Source organism: Lepidochelys kempii, chromosome 1 (assembly GCF_965140265.1).
Source record: "Lepidochelys kempii isolate rLepKem1 chromosome 1, rLepKem1.hap2, whole genome shotgun sequence".
Classification (NCBI taxonomy): Eukaryota; Metazoa; Chordata; order Testudines; family Cheloniidae; genus Lepidochelys; species Lepidochelys kempii.
The window spans coordinates 66,705,185-66,721,775 of NC_133256.1; the positions used below are offsets into that span (position 1 = coordinate 66,705,185).

Sequence of the window (16,591 nt, forward strand, 5' to 3'; positions counted from 1 at the left end):
CCGAAGCAACACTCCTCTACTTTTCTGCTGATGTAGCTCCACTGATTTCAGTTAGCTAATTTCAGCAGAGCTATGCTGGTGTCAAAATGGAATGAAGTGTGGTGGATCATTATTAAACCTCTCCAGGGGACCTCCCGTCCCTCATTACTTTCCTTCCTGCTCCCTCCTTTCACCCAAATCTGCAATTTTCTTATCTCTTCATACAGTTTCCCTTCTGTTGACAAAAGTCTTCTCCTCTTTCACTCCCTGTGCTTCCTTGTTACTCTCTTACTACTTGATCCTGCTCCCAATGAAGCCAATGGAATAACTTCGATCACTTTTAATGATGTGAGATCAAGCTCATCAGCTCTCCATCTTTCTTTACATTTTACTTGAAATACAATCTTTTCTCCCCCATTTATGCCTCCTAATTTCTTCCTCCTTCCCTCCTCTGAATTGTTTTATGATCTCATCCATTCACCATAAAAAGTCTCTACACTATTGCTGATACCTGTCGTTTATATGATATAGTGAAATATATTATTTAATTTTGTAAAGAGTTTTGGGATATAGCTTAATAAAAAGCACTCTACACAATAAACATATCATATTGTAATTTGAATCGATTACTTTACTGTATTTGTATGTTTGAATGCCTTCTTCCCTAATAATAAAATTCATTTATGTCACAGACACCTAGGTATTGCTCTCTTGCCTCTTCTAAGAAGTAGTGTAATTGAGCACCTGTGTGTGGGGACAGTGGGAATTGGGGGTTCTTGATTAAATTTTCTCCAGTTTTAAATTATTTATTACCTTGTTCCATTTCCCTGTTACCTTCATAGGGACCCTTTCAAACTGTCAGAAAAACCTATTTACTTTTAATTGATTAGTATTCTGCATTCATTGAGATTTCCAAAATGACCAAGAGAAGCAGTAGTACCAAGATTAGCCATATCAATCTACAATATGATGAGTGACATAAAATATGTCACTGACAGTGGACTGCAGTACTTAAGTGTGGGATTTCAAGTATTTGCTAAGACATAGCAGAGCTTGAGAAAAATCACGTCAGCTTCACCAAATGATGAGGTAGCTGAGAGTTCAGTGAATATCATACAATCTCTATGAAAGACGTTTAAACAGCATGACGTAGCGTATAGAGTGCTGGACTTTGCTATGTTACCAACTGGACATGTGACCGTCAGCAAGTCACTTTACTTTTCTGTGCCTCAGTTTCTTTATCTGTAAAATGGGAATAGTGATACTAGTCTTCTTTTGTAAAGCACTTTTACATCTATGGATGAAAGGCATTATATAAAAATTAAGTATTATTGTGAATATTATTATAAAGAACTCTGCTTAATCCAACTGAATCTTGGGAATTTGCCAATAGAGACTTAACATTTCTATCACAAGTACTAATGGGACATCAGTCAAAAACAAGCCCAGCAACTCAGACCTAAGCTTTGTAATCTGGACTTACAAATAAAATTTGAACAACAACAGAAGAAACAAAGCTATTACTATGGCTAAGAAAACCGTTGTCCAGACTAATAGTTGTACTTGAAAATAGCAGGAAGCCAACTATAGCTGTTACCTTACCATAGTGAGACAGCCACCACACACTATGCAAATTGAAGATCAAAGGTATGATGCCAGAGAAGTGAGAGAAATAATGACAACTTACATTTATGGGAGCCAATGGAATTCTTACAAAGACAACATCTAAGTCCAAAACCTTACAGAAGACTCGAAATAACCATTCTTTTAAGAGTAGCGTTAGTCAATACCATATGCGGAAAACAGGATCATATGTAGACAATTCAAACTATGTGACTAGTTAAGTGACTCTAACAAATATGATAGGGAAACATAAAAGAAATCATAGCAATCTTCAACAATGTTTAAAGTACATTCAGGGTGACATTTTTAAAAGCATCTAACAGGCTTGGGTCCACAAGTCCCACTGAAGGTCAACAAAGCTGAAACGTAATACACAGAGGGGACTGGAGGTGAAAGAAAAATGCACTACCATATTTATGCTCTTTCTACACACATGTGCCCTGATTCCTGAAGAAATGGTTTCATAAGAGAAGCTTTTAAAAACAGTACACATTGAAATTGCAGCTATGTCTGCCTGTGGAAAAAAATATTAGTTTAGCCCAGAAGTGCACATTTTAACCCAAAGTGCACATTATCATGCAGAATGTGTGCAAGCCCTTATTCACAGGAATACAAAGTAATGCTGTTCCATTAGGCTTTCAGTGGGTGAAAACCTAAAATGATATAGCGTAAGAGACTGCTGTATCTGCATCTCCTGTCACAGTTTTCTCTTTGTGTTGCTCCTGAAGCTTTGACCAGGCTACTTCACACGTGTGTAAAAAGTGATCAACAATAAGATGTTTTAACTGCTTTTTTTATACATAGTCAAAAGAAATCAATAAAAATCCACATCTTGCATCTGTGAATAATGGATGTGCATATTCCAAACAGCTAACTACAATTAGAGCTCTCCATTGAATATTAAACTACGTACATTCCCATACAGTGATACATTAATGTCACTTGTTAATAATATCAATAGCTGACAATGCGTCTGCCTTTCACTGAATTCTAAAGGCAGTGCACTTGTGTGACTGGTCTAGCAAGAGGATCACAAATCACTCTTATCTTGATTGTATAGTTCGTAATTTGTTAAGTGGAAATGATGCCTCTTATTTTCATGTTGCTGGCCCTTAGCACCTCAGAAAGAGTTATTTAGTAAAATATCCTTTTTGTATTAGGAACACCCAGTACATGAATTTGTGTGGATTTGCAATAGACATGCCAAGATGAGAGTTGTTCATCCCACAGCGTTTCTCTTTCTCTCTCTTTTTAAAGTAATACATCCACTCAGGAGAGGACTTTTTTAGAGAGGGAAAGCTCTTAATGCCAAAAGTATTCATACCTTCAAACATAGTGACCCTAAACAATAAGATCTTCATAGAGGAATCCCACTTACACTTTGAAGTGCATTTATGGGGAGAATAGGAAGCTTCATTCACTTATATACAATCCATGGGAGAATAGAATTTTCTTTTCCTAGCCAATTATACTCCATAGTATTTTAACTGAGCCATCAGTTAAAGAGCCATTGCATTTTTATAAAGTCCTTATCATAAACTAGTAGTGCTTAAGGCATGCTCAAATTATTAGGCTTTTCTCACACAAAGAATTAGCACAATGCCCCTCTGGGACTGTTTAGAAATTCCTTATTTGCTCTACAAACATTAAAACACTGGCAGAGCATGAGAGCAACAAATTAGTATTATTTAACAGCATTCAAAATCAGCCCAATTTTTATAAATGATTTTTGTAAGGTTATTATAGTCCAACACAATTAAGGTTAGAGAATAAACAGATATGAAGTGCTCAAAATTAAAGCAACAGCTACCACCTTTGAGAATATTAGTGTATTACCCCAGGGTTTAACCTCCTTTGACTGGCTTTGCAAAAGCAACTAGCTCAGTGCTAACAAGAGCCGTGATCTGTATTTGTTAATGATCAACCTTGTTTTCTCTCTCTCTGCCTTTTTTTTCCCCCCATCACATGTGGACATCAGCAGTTTCCCAGTGCTATACACTTTATTTTTCTTTTTTATAATCAACTTTGGACAAGCAATAGGAGTGTAAGATTTTTTTAGTTATTCTGGACAGTTGTATAGATTTAAGGTCCAGTCCTAGAAGGTGTCAGCAACTCCTGCAAGGCACTGAGTTCCTTCAAAGCCCAGTGAAGTAATGTGGTGACAGACAATTATCTGGAGAAATAATGTTCAACTATACAATTTGCAGCACGTTCTAGGGAGTTGACAAGCCCTACCCCAGCCTACCTTAAAGCTCAAACAGTGCCCTAACCAGTAGCCTATGGCATACCCTGGGATAGATGGCTCTCCTTCTGAAGTTATTCCACTTTGTATAAATAATTAAATAGTTTTTGAAACAGAGTGAGAATGACTCTATAGCCAAGTGATTAGAGCACTCAGGAACCCAAACTCAAGTCCCTGCTCCAATGATTATTTGTACAAAGTGGAATAGTTCCAACAGGAGCGATTCCTAGGGAAGAATATCCCATAGCCAAGCAGTTGAAGCCCTGTCCTAAAAAAGTGGGCAACAGAGGTTCAAATCCCTGCTCTATATTAGGCCAAGTGAGGATTCGAACCCAGGTCTCCCATATCCAGGGTGAGAGCTCTGGGCTAAAGATTATGGGGGCACCACTACCAACTCCTTCAGCAGGTGTGTTTGGTGTGGGGACTGATCAGTTAGCCTCTGAAAATGCTTACCAGATTGCACAGGGGAAAGACTAGTCTGAGGATCCCTCAGAGTCTTATACAGGAGATAGGTGCAGGAGATTGAGACTTAGACATCAGTTTGCATGTTCACTGGCAGATTTATAGTAACTTACCTGACTTTGTTGACAGAGGCCTAGATGCCTGGGGACTTTAGGCACCTACAAAGTTGAGTGGCAACTGAGTGGGAGGGTTTGAGAATCTAAATTTTGGACTTTGGTTCCTAAAGTAGCAGTTGTGCTCCAAAGTCACCTAAGGCTAGATCCACAAAGGGACTTAGGTGTCTATGTGCCATGTAAAATAAATGAGACTTGTGCTCCTAAGTGCTTTTGAAAAATCTATTGTTCCAAAACCAACACTCAGCAGGTAAAATTCAGAAAGGACAACTATTGTTCCAAACAACTTCCAATTCAAAGCAGGGAGGTCAGCTCTTCAGATATCTCTCAGACCCTCTCTTCAGATATATTTGCTTATTTTCACCCAAAATTATCTTCACAAAGTAATTGTAAACATGAAACAAAACAAATAAATACGCAAACAAACAAACCAACTCTTCACCCCCATTTTAAAAATTGCCAAGTGTCTGTTTTAAACTGAATAAAACCTGGAAATTCAAGTATTAAGCTACGTGTTCCAGCTTTACCTATCTGATTGTGTCCATTTCAGGAGGAATCAAACACATACAGCAGAGTATAGCTTTATACAGCTGTGATGTATACTTAGGCATATCACACTGAAATGAGCTTTAATTCTGAACTTCTTGAATTTTGTTATTTTAAGCCAGCACTTTAAGCGTATTTCTGCCTGGATATATACATATATGGAGAACAATAAAAGAAACCAAGGAGGTTTCACCTGAGTATGGAAAACTACAAAGACTGCATGGTTAAAAGAATTTGGAAAATAAGGAAACATTTGATGCCATTCATTTAAATAAAGTAAGTGAATAGGTTATGTCAAGAAAGCATAAATATTCTTAAATTTTAAGATATAGTAAGTCAAAAACAGAGGTAATATAAAGAGGGAATAATCAAATGAGCCTAATCTGATCATTAGTAAGCACACCATGCAAAGGAAAAGAAGAGAGGAATAGATGAGACACTAAGAAGCTGACCAGATCATGAAAACAAGTTGGAAAGAAGGGAGGAAAAAAGGAAAGGATAGTTAAACCATGTGGGGGTTCTGCAAACTAAAGGTACAGAATAGTGAACCTTTGCAGCTGTGGGCCACCCTCTTTGAACCCAGGTCTTTGTCATTCTTCATTAAGAAGAGCTGGAATCTGAGTTTCTGCAGCGAGTAATTGCTACATATTTCCAAAATTACACCAGCCAGTCCTTATTCTCTCTGTGGTGAAGGTAACTTGCCCTTGAGCATGGAAAGCACGAGGAAATGAGTTACCTTTGTTATGCTCGGAAGCGGGTATACGGTGCTCGTACAAGCACAGACGGTGGTGGTGCAGCAGTCATGGGTAATGCTTCATTTACTCAACAGCTCGCTCGCTCTCTCTCTCTCCCCTTCCATCCTCCTCCCCAGCCACGGATGATTGCTGTAGTGAAGTGAATTAATGGAGCTTTAATTAGGAAGGGAAAATGGCTAAATAAAACAAAGCACAGAATATAAAATGTGTGAGAAACATACTGCATTGGGAAATAAAATTATTATATGACTAATAAAATTAAATAAAATTTGTTGCAGCTATTCCAGGCTAACCTATCATTTATTGTTCAATAAAGATGTGCTGATAGTAGCAGTGCAGTACAAGGTGGAGGTAAAAGAACTAACTGTCATCTTAATCTACTGATTTCATTATTTACTAGCAAATACAGAGGTTGTTCAAATCTCACAGACAGACTCACAAACCAATGAAAGCAGGGAAATTCAAACTCAAAGTTACTGCGATGAGGTCCTTAGCTGATCTTGTATTGCAGTGGTATCCAAACAGTTTAACATTATATCCCATGCAGTTCTGTTTTAAGTGTAGTACCAAGGCACAGCAGGGGGAACTGAGGATAGCATCTCTGAAATCCTTTGCAGTTGTCTCTAAGTCAGGTCCTTCAGATTGGGCCTGATGTTCTTCTCACTTACACCAGTGTAAATCAGCAGTAACTCTCCGGAAGTTGGAGTAATTTTGATGAAAATCTTGTGAAAGAGGAGAACCAAGTCCATTGTTTTTAATGTAGCATTTTGTGTTTATTTTTGTATCTATTTTAAAACAGCAAATATTGACATGTTACTTCTTAGACAGCAACCTAACCAGAAATATCCAAACAGTCTGTGGGAGAAAAAAAAGACTAGCCCTGTTACTGTTAAATGGGTCTGCTCTACTCTGCTCAGTTTCCACTGGGTGCTGCCCAGGAGCGGGACATGAGAGAAACAATGCAGCTCCTGAACTTCTAACCTGTTGCAGTAGCCTTGATGGAATGTAGAACAGTCTAAAGGGATGCTCTCAATTCATCCAACTGATAATGGCTCTCATCAACTGGAGATAGGAGGGGCCTGTGCTCTGGCCACCACGACCCCAGCCCAAACATGCCTCTACACCAGAGACTGCAGGGCCCAGAGTAGGCCTGAGAATATGGCCAAAAGTTTTTATCATTACCACTGACAAGAACTCTTATAATTAAAATATTACAGAAAGAACATATGCCTACACTGTCGCTATTAGCTATATCCCTGTTACGCAAAATGATCCATTTATAGATATCATTTAGTATTTGTGTCTACATGATCAGATGGTTATTTAAATAGGGCACATGTGCACAGAGCTACCCGCACATTGCAGTGAACCTCACTCTGACACACGTGTACAACACATGGTCCTGTTAGACAGCTAGGTCTGAAGGACACTTGGAACCTATCTTGGGAAGGGTCCCCACTTTCTCCCCATGAGCTGGTGAAACTGCTAAGTCCTGCCGCTATTTAATAAAAGCCAGCATCTGTGATTTACGTGCCTCAAATTACACCACTTCATCCAAGGGCCAGTTCAGAGCTTGTTACATGCACTGATGCTTGAAGCACAGCTATAACAAAAGACTGGACCGACAGTTTTCTTTGCCTTTAGCTACCATTTTATTTGCCTTTATTTTGTGTTTGGTTGGCCACCCTAAATGACCAGCCTGCAGCAGCTGCACCCTTCCAAAATCCATTTGATCAATCCTTCATACACTACGCCTTCCAGGGACAGGAAATATCAGTTAGGCGCTGCCATGCCCCAATTACATACACACACACACATCAGTACTGCTGCAACCCTGTCTGGGCTGCTGAGATCGTTAGAAAAAGAATAATGGGGATTCTTCATGATGAATAGTGCTATATATTAGAAATGTAAGCTTGATCATTATCCTATCTCAGAATCACTGCATACAGCTATTTCTGGGGGAAAGTTCAACATGGATGATGGTCAACACCTGTTAAAGACATATTATTTATAGCAAAAGAGAAGCACACTGCTGTGTCCATTCGGGAATGAGCACAGGGTTCAACCTCCAAGAAACTGAGCACATCACAGATGGAGAAGATGGAGGAAAAGCTGATATGAAACATTCTACCAGACACACGGAGGAGTAGCACTAATGTCAGGAGAGAGTCACCCTCTCAGCTTCACAATTAGGAAGCAGCAAATGGGAAAACAAAGAAAAGGGGGACAAGTACAAAAGGGAAATAGAACAATTCTGCTGACTTCTCAAGATGGGGATTCACAACTGGGAAGAACCAACCCTTCATGCTTCTGCAGGAATTGGTACCCTATCCAACCCATCTACCAGCTGCTGAAACCCTCCCCACTCCACTCCTAATGGCAAGCTCTCCCAACAATCACTGAGGTGCTGCAGTCATCTCCTTCCCACTTATGCTGCACAGTTACACAAGACTTCCTGAGTTGCAAAGAGGCCCTATCAAGTCTATGGCTACCTGTGGTAATATGGCTAGTCTCCTCAAACTATGACACTTATCTGTAACATTTTGTAATCCTTTTTAATAAGTTAATAAATATTCAGTACCTGGATAAAAACTCCCATATTATTACCTATTGTTCCATTATAGCAGGGATCGGCAACCTTTGGCCTGCAGCCCGTCAGGGAAATCCTCTGACAGGCTGGGATGGTTTGTTTACCTTCAGCATCCGCAGGTTCGGTCGATCGCAGCTCCCACTGGCCGCAGTTCTCTGTTCCAGGCCAATGGGGGCTGTGGGAAGTGGCGGCCAGCACATCTCTTCGCCTGCGCCACTTCCCGCAGCCCCCATTGGCCTGGAACAGCGAACCGTGGCCAGTGGGAGCTGCGATTGGCCAAACCTGCGGATGCTGCAGGTAAACAAACTATCCTGGCCCGCCAGCGGATTTCCGATGAGCCGTGTGCCAAAGGTTGCTGATCCCTGCATTAGAGTATCGCTGTCAGAAAGTGAGAGATCTTCACACAAAATGTGAAACAAACTTACACAATCCCAGAAATCAAGAGCTTTGTGTCTCATTTCAATTTTTCAAAAGTGTTTAGGCTTTAAACACAAAACATGAACTTTGCATTTTTCTCTCCAAGGGTTCGTCTACACTGCAGCTGGGACCGTGATTCCCAGGGAGGGTAGACAGACATGCTAATTCTACTCAAGCTAGAAAGATAAAAAGAGCAGTGTAGTTTGAGGTAGCACAGACAGCAGTTCAGGCGAGCCACCCAAGTACATACCCAGGGCATCTGGGGAGGTTTGCACTCAGTTCAGCTAGCCTGAGCTGCCACCCATGATACCCCCGGCTACACTGCTATTTTTAGCACTCGAGCAAAAATATCATGGGTCTGTCTACCCATGCTGGAAAGCACAGTTCCACCTGCAGTGTTGACATACCCCCACATTTTCCTAGTTTTAAATTTTTTAAAAAAAAAGACACAATTTTCAAAATTGTTCAAACAATAATTCATCATTTCTTTTATATGAAAATCAATCTGCTACAAAAGCATGGGACATATTTTAATATCTTCTGTGCTTTCAAGGCGAAAAATGCCCATTTTGAATAAATATAATAAGAAACAATATCAGGGGAACAACATGGCCTGGAAAGAAATGACAAAAATATTAACCAGTAAAATCTATATACCAGGTTTGTTACTTTTCACCGAGCTCCAGTGAGTATGCAGCATATTTGACTTAAGATGATTTCAAACATAAAACTGTCTGATCAGTAAAAATCTTAATATTTTTGGCCAGGATTTTCAAACAACTAGCAATTTTGATTGTCTCAATTCGTGGGTTCCCGATTTGAGGCATCTTAAAAGGGCATGATTTTCAGACTGCACTGAGCACCACTGTTCTGAAATTCAGGCCCCTTTAGGGTGTCTCAGTTAGGGAATCCACAAAATAAGGTGTTAAATCACTTGTCACCTTTGAAAATCTTGGATTTCAAGCTAAAAATATCCAAATCTACTATTGTAAGTTTTTTATGACACATACAGTACTAAGCAATATTGTTCTTCTAAATCTGGTCAGAAATGTGTAAGTAGTTTTCTGCACAAATAAACAGATAACTGAATATTTTTATGTATGGTAGGATTATTTATTATGAAATGTTGCTCTGGAGCACAGTTGCCAAATCTCACACAGTAAATAAGCACCCCAACTTTCACAATAAGCCAAAACTCAAGCTAATCCCATTTCAAAAGAAGGCCAAAACAAGCCAACACTCTATGTGACTAGATCCCCCCAGCGTGCAGTCTAGGACTGTGGTGGGCCCGCTGTGCACTCCTTATTCTCCCTCTCACTTGTCCCTGCTTGCCCCTTGTCCCTCCCCTTTGCCCCCCCTTGCCGCTGCTTGCCTGGAGCTGATCAAAAAAAGACGCAACAAGCTACAACAAGCAACAAGCTACAAGCCAAACAAGCTACAAGCCAAAAATTAGCCAACAAGCAACTCACAAGCCAATTAAGCCAAAAACAAGCCCAATTTCTGCGGTTTTTTTCACAGGTTTGGCACGTCTGCTCCGGAGAGATGTCTCCCATCCACATCACTCTACTCCAAAATGGGCTTAACACAAGGTAATGCAAGTAAGAAGAATATCCTTCTTGCTCATCATGAATCCTGTTAAGTCCCTAAAACACAAACAGATTTTTTTTTCCTTTTCCTCCATGGTTAACCAGCAAATGGAAATGAATTGCTCTGCCATCATTCAGCCACTTTACAGAAGGCCCTAAATAGAAAAGTACCTTGATTGTGACATACACTTTCAGATAGTGACCCATCATTCAACTCACTAAACTGCTATACTGCAGTGAATTGAGCTAGTGAATTTTTATTCATTCCCAAACCTACAATTAATTACAATTTCAGTCTCACCATCGAAAAAGCTAAGATCAGACAATCGTCACTGATGAACACCAGGTCAAAAAAGAACTCATCATAATCTACATCTATATTTTCCTCCTAATTGAACTGCCTTTTTAATAGGCAGCAATTAAAATTGCCCTTCTCTGCTCATACATAAGTTGTACAAAACTGAGTGTTCAAACTCTACTTTCAGACAGAGCTACGTAAGTATACACATGATCCACATATGTGGAGATATCTATATGATAAATTGCAGAGCCCTGTGATAAATTAATTTACCATACACCTTTAACTCTGTCACCTGACCTCTATCTACTCCATCTCTTCCTAAACTACTTCAAAACCCTGAGCATTTAAAAAATGAACCTATTTAGAAAAAAGGTCCCTCTTTCTCCCTCCAAATATGGAAATCCTCCTCAAAATTACACCTACCTGAAGTGCAGGGTGAGCAATATTCAGGACAGCTTTTCTATATATAAAATTGTCATAACTTTTAAGTCTTTGCATCCCTATAAGCCTAAAAATGAGAGCTTTATACCATTGGAAAGGATCAGTTTCCCACCTTCTAAGCTTGGAAGGTCCCAAGATATCGGATGTTAATGTCTTGACATTTTGGGGTATAGAAAAACTCCTTTAGTCTATTTTTAGAGCTTTTTAAGATTCCATGTGAGACCTGCACACAGTTAGACCTAAGGAAACCAGTGCATCTAACTTACCATTAACTGTACAGGAAATAGTCCATAAACATATTTTGGACACACCCCTGAAATAGTTTATCTGTAACGCATGTGTCATGTACAGGAAATATGATGATATGATTATACCTTGAAGGCTTTATCAGCATAAACTCGGTGCCATTAAAGGTCAAGATTTTCAAAAACAGGAGCTTAAAGCTCAGTGCTGAAATCCATGCTAAAGAACAGACCTGATTTTGAAAAGTGCTGAGCACCAAGAAAGTCCTATTTAATTTCTCCTCTTTGGTTCAGCACTAAATTCAAAATGGAAAGTGCCACCTATTGAAACCTCAAACACCACTTTATGTAGCACCATCGGTTTTCCAGTACGATCTTCCATTCAAGAACTCACCGAGCCAAAACTTGGTTGATATTTGGGATCTGGCACTATCACAGGCTAGGGGAAAATGTTTTACCTGACCTTTTGATCTTTCTTATGTTGCTTAGCTCAGTAAAATAAGAACATTAGAACAGCTATACTGGGTTAGACCAATGGTCCATCTAGCCTACTATCCTGTCTTCTGACAGTAGCCAATGCCAGGTGCTCCAGAGGGAATGAACAGAACAGGTAATCATAAAGTGATCCATCCCCTGTTGCCCATTCCCAGCTTCTGGCAAACACAAGCTAGGGACACCATCCAGCCCATTTTTGCAAATAGCCATTGATGAACCTGTCTATCCTATCTATCCTCCATGAATCTATCTAGGTCTTTTTTGAACCCTGTTATAATCTTGGCCTTCACAACATCCTCTCAGTATTCAGTAGTGTCCTTCAACGTGAGAAGGAAAACATAACTCATTCTTTCAGGAGGTGTGAGAAGGCAGAGTTCTCCAAGATACTTCTATTTGTAAATATCCAGCCCAGAAAGTTCACTGGCATATGTTTATGTTTATTTTATTTGACACATTTTTTCAACATTTTCATCTGCCAACTACCACCTCTTAAAAAACTGAATTCAGAACAATAGTCACCTTTAGATGTAGACAAATTGTCCCTAATAGTTATCTTGGCTAACACCAACCTCTTAAGGAATAACTTTAGTATCATGACAGGTTTCAGAGTAATAGCCGTGTTAGTCCGTATTCGCAAAAAGAAAAGGAGTACTTGTGGCACCTTAGAGACTAACCAATTTATTTGAGCATAAGCTTTCATGAGCTATCCGATGAAGTGAGCTGTAGCTCACGAAAGCTTATGCTCAAATAAATTGGTTAGTCTCTAAGGTGCCACAAGTACTCCTTTTCTTTTTAGTATCATGTACTCTCCTAAAGTCTTTTTCTTTTTTCTAGATGGTAGTGATTTATTAATTTGTCAAACTGAACAAAAATACAAGAAACAAATATAAACCTGGGTCAAAAACAATGTTCCTTAAATGGGCTATTATTTCTTTGTAATACAATTTGTTTTGCCAAATTTCTCCCACTGAAGTTGGACTAGCTGGTTTCTTTATTAATTAAAGACTGATCTAGGGCCAAATGTTTCCCTCTAGTTACACTGGTGCAATCCCATAGAAATCAATGGGGTTGTAAAAGAGTAACAATGGCAAATTAAAAATCCAGCCTGGAAAAGGGTGTATTCTTTCTTTCTTATTCTTCCCCACTGTCATACGGAACTAACTGGTCATTCATGTAAGTAAATCATTTGATACAGCATAGCATAAATGACACTATTCCACAAAACATCTAAGCTTTAGGAAGCGAACCTCCCAGTGCAGACCGCAATTCAGAGATGTTTTACATAGCACAGCAAAAGTAGATGTTCACACACAGCCAGTCTTACCATAAATGAGGTTAATTTGTGTTAGCAAACTGTCAAGGAACCTGTCATATCCTATTGTCTTTCCTAGTACAAGAATGTTAAACATGTTACAAGAGTTAAATAAAAAAACCCCACACACTTTGAAGAAAATCACCAGGTTTAATAGCCTCTTTTTTCGAATTTCATTTCCATCTGATTTGCAAAAGACTTTTGTTTGCTGAATTTTGTATATTGAAAAATAGCACTCTGCTGTACTGTAAGGTTTATTTTCCTCTGAAGCTACTGCACAATAACCATGTCATAAATTCAAGTGCAAATGCTTTGTTCCTTTCTAAACTTGAATTAGTAAATTGATCTTCCTCACTCAGCATGTTTTTAATGAACTCAAAGATAAAATTTGATAAGTTCACAAAAACAATTAAATTAGAAGAGCACAACGAATAAGAGGCGTTAATATACTACGAGCCTCTAAAATACATGTAATAAACCAAAATGCATTGGAATTGTTCAAGAAAGATTCTATTAAATTGTGGGTACTACATAGTTAGTATAATGATTGACGATATATTTGTAAAGGCTTTATTTACATCCTGCCCTTGTAGAATCTACTGTTCCAAAAGGTCATGAGAAAATACTGTCAGATGAGCATGTTGTTCTGAAAATTATTCCAAAGAAATTGGAATCAAGGGACAGTTACCTGAACTGATAGCAGGTGTAATAGTTGGAAAAGAGGTTTTAAAAAATAGATATTCACGGAATCACTACTATGAGGCATCATGTCTTACACATGTCAACAAAACAAAGTGTATCCCTATGTAGTGCACTGGACCAAATTCTGACCTGTACATCTATGCAATCACATTGATTTTAAATGGGTTGATTTCAATAAGACTGCTTTGATTTCACAAAAGCATGGGAGAAGGGAGAAAATTTGACATACTGTGTCAGGATTTACCAATAGTAACCAAAAAAATCTCTAACATGTCGTGTTTGGTAATTAGATTCATTTCTGATACATCAGTTTTCCACTGTGGGTAAAATAAATATGTGGGGGCACTGATCATGTTACCACTGCTTTTTCCTTCTTGATAATAAAGACACAGTTGGTCAAACTGTTTATATCTGCATTGAGAGAGTGAGTGAGAAAATTAATTTTTCTTCAAACGTGCTTCAATCCTGTTTCAAGTTCAATTTACATGTACACATGGGGGCTGTTTTCCTCCCTGTGGGCCTAATCCTGAAGGTCAGGGCCTATCCTGCAAGGTGTTGAGAGCCTCCTGAAAGGTGTAAATTCCCTGAACACTCACTGACTTGGAGTTATTCAGCACCTTTCAGGATTAGGCCCACAGAGAGGAAAACAGCCCCCATATGTACATGTAAATTACATTTGGGGCTTGTCTACACAGGAAAGTTGTACCAGTATAAAGTAGGCTGTGAACTTAAACAGCTAGAGTTATAACAGTATAATTCCTCATCTGCACACTTTTATTCCAGTATAAGAGTGTCCACATGGGGTGTTTATACCAGTATAATTATATCAGTTTAACTATACCCATATAATTATATGGGTATAGTTGGAAAAATCTCCCATGTAGACAAGCCTTTACAATATATTTTACACTGTGGTATTCTAACGGGTTGTGGGATCATTCACAAGTCAAGAAATAAAATCTACTACCTCCTTCCGTGTTTTTCCTGTTTTACAATGCAGGTTTTATGGTGAAGTTACAGTGAATTTTGTTTCCAAATCCCAACATATTTACAGCATGCCACATATGCAAACATGCACACAACTCTCACATACTGTGTCACCTCCTTTTGACTTTTGTATCCTGACTCATCTCATCTGACAGCAAGCAAGCATGGGTAGCATTCACCCTCCTCCCTGTACACACACATACACAAAACACATATAAAGATTATAACCTTCACTGCAGATATTTCACCTAGAAAAGATTTATCAGTGAAGTCTCCTAATTTTCACCCTTTACATTAAACATGAAAAGCCAAAAAAGAATCTGAAATCCTAATTTTTATTTTTCTTCATTATTGTCTCACAAACTCTTAATTAGAAAAGATATTTCTTACCAAATGATGAGCTCTTATGTCTGCTTTAACACTTGAAAGGTTACAGGAATAGGAAAAGGAAAGAGTTTAATTAAAGAATAAATTATTGAATACTCAATTTTAATTGATGTAGCCCTCTGCTATTATTTTGCATGTTTATAGATATTTTATGTGAATCTGTAATCAAGATGACACAAAGAAAGACTAACTACTGAGGCTAAAAGAAGGAAGGGCTGTTGCATGATCACATTCAGCAGTTTAAGTTCCAGAATTGTGTGAAGTGTGGTTTCCATGACAACAAGTCACTAATTGCTAACATAAAATAAAGTAAAAATCAACCTTGACTGAATTTGGCAGCTACGTGGAAGCTGTAAAATCCTTAAATAATAATAGTAATAATAATAAATGACATTATTTCTATTTGATGAAAAAAAACCACCCAAGTCCACCTTCTGGGTGAAGGCACCCAGACTTTCATGGTTAATTCAGATTTGGCAAAGGTGGCAGCATAAAGTAGTCATTGTGTGTCACACTTGATAGTCAACACCTACCTTTAACAAGAGATAAGGAGAGATGATTGTGATGAAGAGCTGAGGGATTTTTGTACCCTTGGGCTAGAAATCAGCAAAGGAAAATGCTGTGGAGAATGCATAAAGTAAATAAAAGACACAAATAACAGGATTTTAAACATAAATTCTAACAGGGTGAGAAGAAAAACAAATTAAGGGGGAGAAAAGGGGAGCTAAATCTATACATGTTTTCCTTACTAACTTGTTCATGAGGGGTTTCAGACCCCTCTGGTTTGCAGATTAAAAGAGTCTTTTGAGACTGTGGAAAACTGTTTGGGAGGCACAATGGCACCATTCAAAATTCACCAATTTATGAACTGCTACGTATCATTTCTAAAAATTGCTTCAGCCAGAGTTACCTTTCACCAGCTCTGTAAGTCGACTCACTGGGTCACTAGGAGTGAACGAGAACATTTTGATAAATTCAGTTTCCATGACAATGAATTAACGGTGGAAAAAGGGGAGGTGTTGAAAGATCTGTGTTCTGTAGAATACTCTTCAAATGTTTGCCTGTTTTCATTTTTAGCCATTTAGTTCTCATGGCTCTGTTCCAAGTCTCTTTAATTTGCCAGTAGCTGTTTTTCCTCCGCAGATTAGAGGAGTAATTCATCAGTGAATGTTTCACTCATTGGTCCCATTTAATGTAAGAGAACATAAAAATGATTTTTTCCAATTATGCTTTTTGTTTGTTTAAAAAGAATGCAGCAGCCTTTTTTGTTGTTTCACTACAACCTGGTTACAGTGTTCTTAATCTTTCTTATTTATTGCCCATTACTGTACTTACAAGTACAATTGCATCTTGTGAGATGTTGGGAGTTGGTTTTAAATACCAATGAGTCCCCAAAACAAAATAATGA

The 16,591-nt window shown here is 38.5% G+C and overlaps 1 long non-coding RNA gene across 1 annotated transcript in view; it reads right to left on the reverse strand.

The window, feature by feature from the left end:
* Positions 1-15,798, reverse strand: part of LOC140903534 (uncharacterized) — a 73,137-nt gene extending 57,339 nt beyond the window's left edge. Inside the window, exons 1-2 of the long non-coding RNA XR_012156275.1 lie at positions 15,717-15,798; positions 5,702-5,849 (exon numbers count right to left, since the gene is read on the reverse strand). This is a non-coding gene — a long non-coding RNA (uncharacterized lncRNA). The remainder of the gene's footprint in view (positions 1-5,701; positions 5,850-15,716) is intronic.
* Between the last annotated feature and the right edge of the window lie 793 nt (positions 15,799-16,591).